The following is a 10,036-nucleotide window of genomic DNA, read 5'->3' on the forward strand; positions in this document are numbered from 1 at the left end:
ACCATCACTACAACACAGGAATAGACCAGGAATCAACCTGGTACCATCACTACAACACAGGAATAGAACCAAGAATCAACCTGGTACCTGGTACCCATCACTACCACACAGGAATAGAACCAACCTGACACCTGGTACCGTCACTACCACACAGGAATAGAACCAAGAATCAACCTGGTACCTGGTACCCATCACTACCACACAGGAATAGAACCAACCTGACACCTGGTACCATCACTACCACACAGGAATAGAACCAACCTGGTACCATCACTACAACACAGGAATAGAACCAACCTGGTACCATCACTACCACACAGGAATAGAACCAAGAATCAACCTGGTACCTGGTACCATCACAACCACACAGGAATAGAACCAAGTATCACACCTGGTACCATCACTACCACACAGGAATAGAACCAAGAATCAACCTGGTACCTGGTACCATCACTACCACACAGGAATAGAACCAACCTGGTACCATCACTACCACACAGGAATAGAACCAAGAATCAAGCTGGTACCTGGTACCATCACTACAACACAGGAATAGAACCAAGAATCAACCTGGTACCATCACAACACAGGAATATAACCAAGAATCAATCTGACACCTGGTACCATCACTATAACACAGGAATAGACACAGGAATCAACCTGGTACCATCACTACCACACAGGAATAGAACCAAGAATCAACCTGACACCTGGTACCATCACTACAACACAGGAATAGACCCAGGAATCAACCTGGTACCTGGTACCATCACTACAACACAGGAATAGAACCAACCGGACACCTGGTACCATCACTACAACACAGGAATAGACCAGGAATCAACCTGGTACCATCACTACAACACAGGAATAGAACCAGGAATCAACCTGGTACCATCACTACCACACAGGAATAGAACCAAGAATCAACCTGGTACCATCACTACAACACAGGAATAGACCAGGAATCAATCTGGTACCTGGTACCATCACTACAACACAGGAATAGAACCAATAATCAACCTGGTACCATCACTACCACACAGGAATAGAACCAAGAATCAATCTGACACCTGGTACCATCACTACCACACAGGAATAGAACCAAGAATCAACCTGGTACCTGGTACACATCACTACCACACAGGAATAGAACCAACCTGACACCTGGTACCGTCACTACCACACAGGAATAGAACCAAGAATCAACCTGGTACCTGGTACCCATCACTACCACACAGGAATAGAACCAACCTGACACCTGGTACCATCACTACCACACAGGAATAGAACCAAGAATCAACCTGGTACCATCACTACCACACAGGAATAGAACCAACCTGACACCTGGTACCATCACTACAACATAGGAATAGAACCAACCTGACACCTGGTACCATCACTACCACACAGGAATAGAACCAAGAATCTAAGTGTCTCAGGACTTTCAGCGAGACCCCTATCGTGGTCATTTGACTGGCCAATCCACGTGGGCACGAGGCCCCCCGAGGCCCATTGGACTGGCCTATCCAGGCCTATGGGCACAAGGCCCCCGAGGCCTATTAAGGCGGGGCCATTTGACTGGCCTATCCATGTGAGCACGAGCCCCCCCGAGGCCTATTAAGGCTGTCTCCTATCCCCACCACCCCTGTTTTACCCTGTACTGTCCAGCCAGCTGTCTCCTATCCCCACCACCCCTGTTTTACCTTGTACTGCCCAGCCAGCTGTCTGCTATCCCCACCACCCCTGTTTTACCTTGTACTGCCCAGCCAGCTGTCTCCTATCCCCACCACCCCTGTTTTACCTTGTACTGCCCAGCCAGCTGTCTCCTACCCCCACCACCCCTGTTTTACCTTGTACTGCCCAGCCAGCTGTCTCCTATCCCCACCACCCCTGTTTTACCTTGTACTGCCCAGCCAGCTGTCTCCTATCCCCACCACCCCTGTTTTACCTTGTACTGCCCAGCCAGCTGTCTCCTATCCCACCACCCCTGTTTTACCTTGTACTGCCCAGCCAGCTGTCTGCTATCCCCACCACCCCTGTTTTACCTTGTACTGCCCAGCCAGCTGTCTCCTATCCCCACCACCCCTGTTTAACCTTGTACTGCCCAGCCAGCTGTCTGCTATCCCCACCACCCCTGTTTTACCTTGTACTGCCCAGCCAGCTGTCTCCTATCCCCACCACCCCTGTTTTACCTTGTACTGCCCAGCCAGCTGTCTCCTATCCCCACCACCCCTGTTTTACCTTGTACTGCCCAGCCAGCTGTCTCCTATCCCCACCACCCCTGTTTTACCTTGTACTGCCCAGCCAGCTGTCTCCTATCCCCACCACCCCTGTTTTACCTTGTACTGCCCAGCCAGCTGTCTCCTATCCCCACCACCCCTGTTTTACCTTGTACTGCCCAGCCAGCTGTCTCCTATCCCCACCACCCCTGTTTTACCTTGTAGGTCTCCCTTCAGCCACATCAAGACTAGACCAGCTGCCCAGCGAGCTTCTTGATGACATCTACACTGGCTTGGTGAAACACGGCAAGTCATGTTTCAGAACAATGACAGCATATATAGGCCTAGCCTAGTGTCATTACAGGTCACCACAGCAACAACTAGCCTAGTGTCAGTACAGGTCACCACAACAACAACTAGGCTAGTGTCAGTACAGGTCACCACAGCAACAACTAGGCCAGTGTCAGTACAGGTCACCACAACAACAACTAGCCTAGTGTCAGTGCAGGTCACAACAACAACTAGCCTAGTGTCAGTGCAGGTCACCACAACAACAACTAGCCTAGTGTCCGTGCAGGTCACCACAGCAACAACTAGCCTAGTGTCAGTGCAGGTCACCACAGCAACAACTAGCCTAGTGTCAATGCAGGTCACCACAGCAACAACTAGCCTAGTTTCAGTGTTGGTCACCACAGCAACAACATCTACTATCACAACTATATGTGGGTTAAGTACAGCCTAGGTATCTAACCTCGTCAGAGCATCACCCCTAGTACAGCCTAGGTATCTGACCTCGTCAGAGCATCGCCCCTAGTACAGCCTAGGTATCTGACCTCGTCAGAGCATCACCCCTAGTACAGCCTAGGTTTCTGACCTCGTCAGAGCATCACCCCTAGTACAGCCTAGGTTTCTGACCTCGTCAGAGCATCACCCATAGTACAGCCTAGGTATCTGACCTCGTCAGAGCATCACCCATAGTACAGCCTAGGTATCTGACCTCGTCAGAACATCGCCCCTAGTACAGCCTAGGTATCTGACCTCGTCAGAACATCACCCCTAGTACAGCCTAGGTATCTGACCTCGTCAGAGCATCACCCCTAGTACAGCCTAGGTATCTGACCTCGTCAGAGCATCACCCATAGTACAGCCTAGGTATCTGACCTCGTCAGAACATCGCCCCTAGTACAGCCTAGGTATCTGACCTCGTCAGAACATCACCCCTAGTACAGCCTAGGTATCTGACCTCGTCAGAGCATCACCCCTAGTACAGTCTAGGTATCTGACCTCGTCACAGCATCAGCCCTAGTACAGTCTAGGTATCTGACCTCATCAGAGCATCACCCCTAGTACAGCCTAGGTATCTGACCTCATCAGAGCATCACCCCTAGCACAGCCTAGGTATCTGACCTCGTCAGAACATCGCCCCTAGTACAGCCTAGGTATCTGACCTCGTCAGAACATCACCCCTAGTACAGCCTAGGTATCTGACCTCGTCAGAGCATCACCCCTAGTACAGTCTAGGTATCTGACCTCGTCACAGCATCAGCCCTAGTACAGTCTAGGTATCTGACCTCATCAGAGCATCACCCCTAGTACAGCCTAGGTATCTGACCTCATCAGAGCATCACCCCTAGCACAGCCTAGGTATCTGACCTCGTCAGAGCATCGCCCATAGTACAGCCTAGGTATCTGACCTCGTCAGAGCATCACCCCTAGTACAGCCTAGGTTTCTGACCTCGTCAGAGCATCACCCCTAGTACAGCCTAGGTACCTGACCTCGTCAGAGCATCACCCATAGTACAGCCTAGGTATCTGACCTCGTCAGAACATCGCCCCTAGTACAGCCTAGGTATCTGACCTCACCAGAACATCACCCCTAGTACAGCCTAGGTATCTGACCTCGTCAGAGCATCACCCCTAGTACAGTCTAGGTATCTGACCTCGTCAGAGCATCACCCATAGTACAGCCTAGGTATCTGACCTCGTCAGAACATCGCCCCTAGTACAGCCTAGGTATCTGACCTCACCAGAACATCACCCCTAGTACAGCCTAGGTATCTGACCTCGTCAGAGCATCACCCCTAGTACAGCCTAGGTATCTGACCTCGTCAGAGCATCACCCCTAGCACAGCCTAGGTATCTGACCTCGTCAGAGCATCACCCCTAGTACAGCCTAGGTATCTGACCTCGTCAGAGCATCACGTCTAGTACAGCCTAGGTATCTGACCTCGTCAGAGCATCACCCCTAGTACAGCCTAGGTATCTGACCTCGTCAGAGCATCACCCCTAGTACAGATCATTTGGTAAGTCAGTCTGGATAAGAGCGTCTGCTTAATGACTAAAATGTAGACATCACTAATTGGTCTTAATGCGAAGTGTCGATGTTACTAAACTCCCCGTTCAACCAGAGGTCTCTTCACAGTTCAGACACTCATCGGGTACAAGACATTCAACCAGAGGTCTCTTCACAGTTCAGACACTCATCGGGTACAACACATTCAACCAGAGGTCTCTTCACAGTTCAGACACTCATCGGGTACAAGACATTCAACCAGAGGTCTCTTCACAGTTCAGACACTCATCGGGTACAAGACATTCAACCAGAGGTCTCTTCACAGTTCAGACACTCATCGGGTACAAGACATTCAACCAGAGGTCTCTTCACAGTTCAGACACTCATCGGGTACAAGACATTCAACCAGAGGTCTCTTCACAGTTCAGACACTCATCGGGTACAAGACATTCAACCAGAGGTCTCTTCACAGTTCAGACACTCATCCGTACAAGACATTCAACCAGAGGTCTCTTCACAGTTCAGACACTCATCGGGTACAAGACATTCAACCAGAGGTCTCTTCACAGTTCAGACACTCATCGGGTACAAGACATTCAACCAGAGGTCTCTTCACAGTTCAGACACTCATCCGTACAAGACATTCAACCAGAGGTCTCTTCACAGTTCAGACACTCATCCGTACAAGACATTCAACCAGGGAAACACACTGTACTAAATCGAGCCATGACTACATGGAACTCTCTGGTAACCCAGGTAACTCAAGGTACCAAATATAACCAGATAAAAGAACACCGTACTGCACATAGGGCTGTGACTCTTCACAGTCCCATTGCATACATATTAACACTGTGTGATGTATTAGACCTAGATATTGTGTGTGTGTACTAACATGTAGACTGTGTGATGTATTAGACCTAGATATTGTGTGTGTGTACTAACATGTAGACTGTGTGATGTATTAGACCTAGATATTGTGTGTGTGTACTAACATGTAGACTGTGTGATGTATTAGACCTAGATATTGTGTGTGTGGACTAACATGTAGACTGTGTGATGTTTTAGATGTATTCCAGTCCTTGTCTAATAACTACTCCTCTCCTATGCATCATGTCATGTTTAATGTGGATCCTTGGAAGAGTAACTGATGCTTTTGCAGTGGCTAATGGGGATCCTGATAAATACCAACACCAAATGATCTGGGCTACAGGTTACCCTCTACATAACTGTAGTAGACAGACACCAGACCTGGGCTACAGGTTACCCCCTACATAACTGTAGTAGACAGACACCAGACCTGGGCTACAGGTTACCCCCTAACTGTAGTAGACAGACACCAGACCTGGGCTACAGGTTACCCCCTACATAACTGTAGTAGACAGACACCAGACCTGGGCTACAGGTTACCCCCTAACTGTAGTAGACAGACACCAGACCTGGGCTACAGGTTACCCCCTAACTGTAGTAGACAGCACCAGACCTGGGCTACAGGTTACCCCCTATATAACTGTAGTAGACAGACACCAGACCTGGGCTACAGGTTACCCCCTAACTGTAGTAGACAGGCACCAGACCTGGGCTACAGGTTACCCCCTTACTGTAGTAGACAGACACCAGACCTGGGCTACAGGTTACCCCCTACATAACTGTAGTAGACAGACACCAGACCTGGGCTACAGGTTACCCCCTACATAACTGTAGTAGACAGACACCAGACCTGGGCTACAGGTTACCCCCTAACTGTAGTAGACAGACACCAGACCTGGGCTACAGGTTACCCCCTACATAACTGTAGTAGACAGACACCAGACCTGGGCTACAGGTTACCCCCTACATAACTGTAGTAGACAGACACCAGACCTGGGCTACAGGTTACCCCCTACATAACTGTAGTAGACAGACACCAGACCTGGGCTACAGGTTACCCCCTACATAACTGTAGTAGACAGACACCAGACCTGGGCTACAGGTTACCCTCTACATAACTGACAGACACCAGACCTGGGCTACAGGTTACCCCCTACATAACTGTAGTAGACAGACACCAGACCTGGGCTACAGGTTACCCCCTACATAACTGTAGTAGACAGGCACCAGACCTGGGCTACAGGTTACCCCCTAACTGTAGTAGACAGACACCAGACCTGGGCTACAGGTTACCCTCTACATAACTGTAGTAGACAGACACCAGACCTGGGCTACAGGTTACCCCCTATATAACTGTAGTAGACAGACACCAGACCTGGGCTACAGGTTACCCCCTAACTGTAGTAGACAGACACCAGACCTGGGCTACAGGTTACCCCCTAACTGTAGTAGACAGACACCAGACCTGGGCTACAGGTTACCCTCTACATAACTGTAGTAGACAGACACCAGACCTGGGCTACAGGTTACCCTCTACATAACTGTAGTAGACAGACACCAGACCTGGGCTACAGGTTACCCCCTACATAACTGACAGACACCAGACCTGGGCTACAGGTTACCCCCTACATAACTGTAGTAGACAGACACCAGACCTGGGCTACAGGTTACCCCCTACATAACTGTAGTAGACAGACACCAGACCTGGGCTACAGGTTACCCCCTAACTGTAGTAGACAGACACCAGACCTGGGCTACAGGTTACCCTCTACTTAACTGTAGTAGACAGACACCAGACCTGGGCTACAGGTTACCCCCTATATAACTGTAGTAGACAGACACCAGACCTGGGCTACAGGTTACCCCCTAACTGTAGTAGACAGACACCAGACCTGGGCTACAGGTTACCCTCTACATAACTGTAGTAGACAGACACCAGACCTGGGCTACAGGTTACCCTCTACATAACTGTAGTAGACAGACACCAGGCCTGGGCTACAGGTTACCCCCTATATAACTGTAGTAGACAGACACCAGACCTGGGCTACAGGTTACCCCCTACATAACTGTAGTAGACAGACACCAGACCTGGGCTACAGGTTACCCCCTAACTGTAGTAGACAGACACCAGACCTGGGCTACAGGTTACCCTCTACATAACTGTAGTAGACAGACACCAGACCTGGGCTACAGGTTACCCCCTACATAACTGTAGTAGACAGACACCAGACCTGGGCTACAGGTTACCCCCTACATAACTGTAGTAGACAGACACCAGACCTGGGCTACAGGTTACCCCCTAACTGTAGTAGACAGACACCAGACCTGGGCTACAGGAGGCCCTAGCCTACAGGAAGCCCTAGCCTACAGGAAGCCCTAGCCTCTGTCTGTATGTTGTGTAGAACTAGTAGTATTTAAACTAGGTCTAATAGCCGTCTCTACAACACACTAACCATATGTAACTCACCTCACAGTGTCCTCTTCACAATGACATTGAATTCTACGGTCTGTCTACTCCTCTCCTCTGGTCTGCTGTGTTGTGGTGGAGCAGGGGAACATGGTTGGCTACAAGACCTCATCCAGGCCCAAATACCTGCGCAGACACACACCATGTTAGACCACGAGCCACGGAAGTGTGTCAGCAATGTGAGGTGGTGGAGTGCCAAGTGTGTGTGTGTGTGTGTGTGTGTGTGTGTGTATTCCCACAGATGCAACCCAGATCTGCACACCGGCGTCTATCCCTTCCACAACAGCATATTTCCCTAATGGGGACACAAACACACGTGGCTATGTAGCTTTCTCCCACACCCCTGTCTGGATGTACAAACACATTAAACTACTTGAGCCTAAAGGCCAAATGTGTCATTTGTGTATAATGTGGTCCAGGCCAGGTTTAATGTTAACTAGGCTGAGCATTTAGACGCCAAGAGTCACAATGAGCTTGCCCTGAATAACATAGTGTGCGTCCCAAATGACACTATAAAAGGGAATGGCCTTTTAGGATGCTGTCATGTCTAGGTGCAGCTATCCACACAACAAAGATTAGAGAAACAGCACAAACGTGGCTGTAGTATCGGGTATCATTCAGCCAAGCTCCACCTTTCCTCTGCAGTTGAGGAAACTCACTCATCTCCTAATAGTCCGGTCTGGTATGTTGTCTACAAAGCCTGGCTACGGTCACACCCATACACTCTTTAAATAGCCTAGACTAGCAGGCTGTTACATGCTGTGATAGTCAGTGACAGGTTATGACTACTCACACATGCCACATTGTTCTGATCCAGTCCACATCGTCTCTTTAGTTTACTGTGTTACGAGAAGAACCACGGTCATATCTGATCTACTAGCAATTCATTTGATCACTACTTTCTGAGGAATATTTATTATTGTTTCTTTAGTAGCTAACGTTACTAGTAACTCGTGGTGTGAAACATGATTATTCCCCACAACAACATTCGCCAAATCTGTTTGAGCGACAGACACACACAACAGCGGGTGTCTAAACGGATTAAAATGGTCAAATACATTAGCTAAGCTAGCTACAATGATTAACTACAGCAAATCATTCAAACAAATAAGAAAGTAATCACTCTTCACGAGTCGTGATTAACGTTAGTTAGCATTGACAACATGTTACACCGGTTGTTATTTTTGCCCTAATTGACCAACAGTTGTTTCTAACTAAATCAACGCTAGCTAGCCAGTTAGCATAACAACACCAAAAGATGTTTATAAGATGTTTGTATCTGTGACAACACTGCCAATTCTGTTAGCATAGCTAAGCTCACTGGCCAAACTAACTTAACGTTATCTGTCGCTTCTTACCACAATGTTCCTTGTTCGAGACCAGACATGGATTTATGTCGTCGGTTACATTTTTATACGGTGTATTATTTTCATCCCAAAGAAAGCCACAAACAACCACCATCTCCTCTCTCTCTGTTTCTCTCTCTATGTTTCTCTCTCACACACACCAACAGCTGGATAAATTACTTCCGGGTTTGGCTTTTTCCTGATTGGGCGTTTTAGCAAAGCTGATTTATGGTCAAACTGGTTTCTGCATTGTCCGTACAGTATTTACGGTGATGCGTCTCTGCAGATGCAGAGTGTTCATCGTTATTGCCTTTCGCAGAGCCACAAATATAACGAGACAGATATTTCACCGGATGTATAAATGTGAGGCATCCGCTTCTCCCGGTGGCCGGTAGTGGGAGAAGATGGAAAGAGATGGATTTTGGCCGAAATTCTGCAACTGTTCTCATCGATGAAACAATTGATTATCAATACAGTTTTCTGTTCCCAAAACTTCAATCTGTTACGAACAGAGTGGACTAAGTTTTGTAGACCTTACCCTTTGCCAACATTTAAAAAAACATTTGCGTTGTTTCGAAGGAGCGCAAGGGCAAAATTTAGATTTTGCACAACCCACTTCACAGAGTAGTTGTTCCCTAACGGAAATATGTAAATGTACGCTAGAACGAGCAAATAGGATCTCGTTGCCTCGTTCTTGGCTCGGCCTCCTCCTTGCATGCCCTGCCCACTGTGACTAATTTTTCTCCATTGGAAACGACAGGCTGTGGTCTATCTTGGGTTAGTCATAAACATCTTTGCCAGAGATGCTGCTTCTTCTTCTTCGGTATCATGGCATTCACAC

The 10,036-nt window shown here is 48.4% G+C and overlaps 1 protein-coding gene across 1 annotated transcript in view; it reads right to left on the reverse strand.

Annotated features, from left to right (window-relative positions):
- LOC139384997 (telomeric repeat-binding factor 2-like) overlaps nucleotides 1-9,432 on the reverse strand; it is a 79,983-nt gene extending 70,551 nt beyond the window's left edge. Inside the window, exons 1-2 of the mRNA XM_071129961.1 lie at nucleotides 9,208-9,432; nucleotides 7,850-7,975 (exon numbers count right to left, since the gene is read on the reverse strand). The gene's annotated coding sequence lies outside the window, so the exon portion shown is untranslated. The remainder of the gene's footprint in view (nucleotides 1-7,849; nucleotides 7,976-9,207) is intronic.
- Nucleotides 9,433-10,036: the final 604 nt, after the last annotated feature.

The sequence above is a fragment of the Oncorhynchus clarkii genome, chromosome 26 (assembly GCF_045791955.1).
Source record: "Oncorhynchus clarkii lewisi isolate Uvic-CL-2024 chromosome 26, UVic_Ocla_1.0, whole genome shotgun sequence".
Taxonomy (NCBI): domain Eukaryota; kingdom Metazoa; phylum Chordata; class Actinopteri; order Salmoniformes; family Salmonidae; genus Oncorhynchus; species Oncorhynchus clarkii.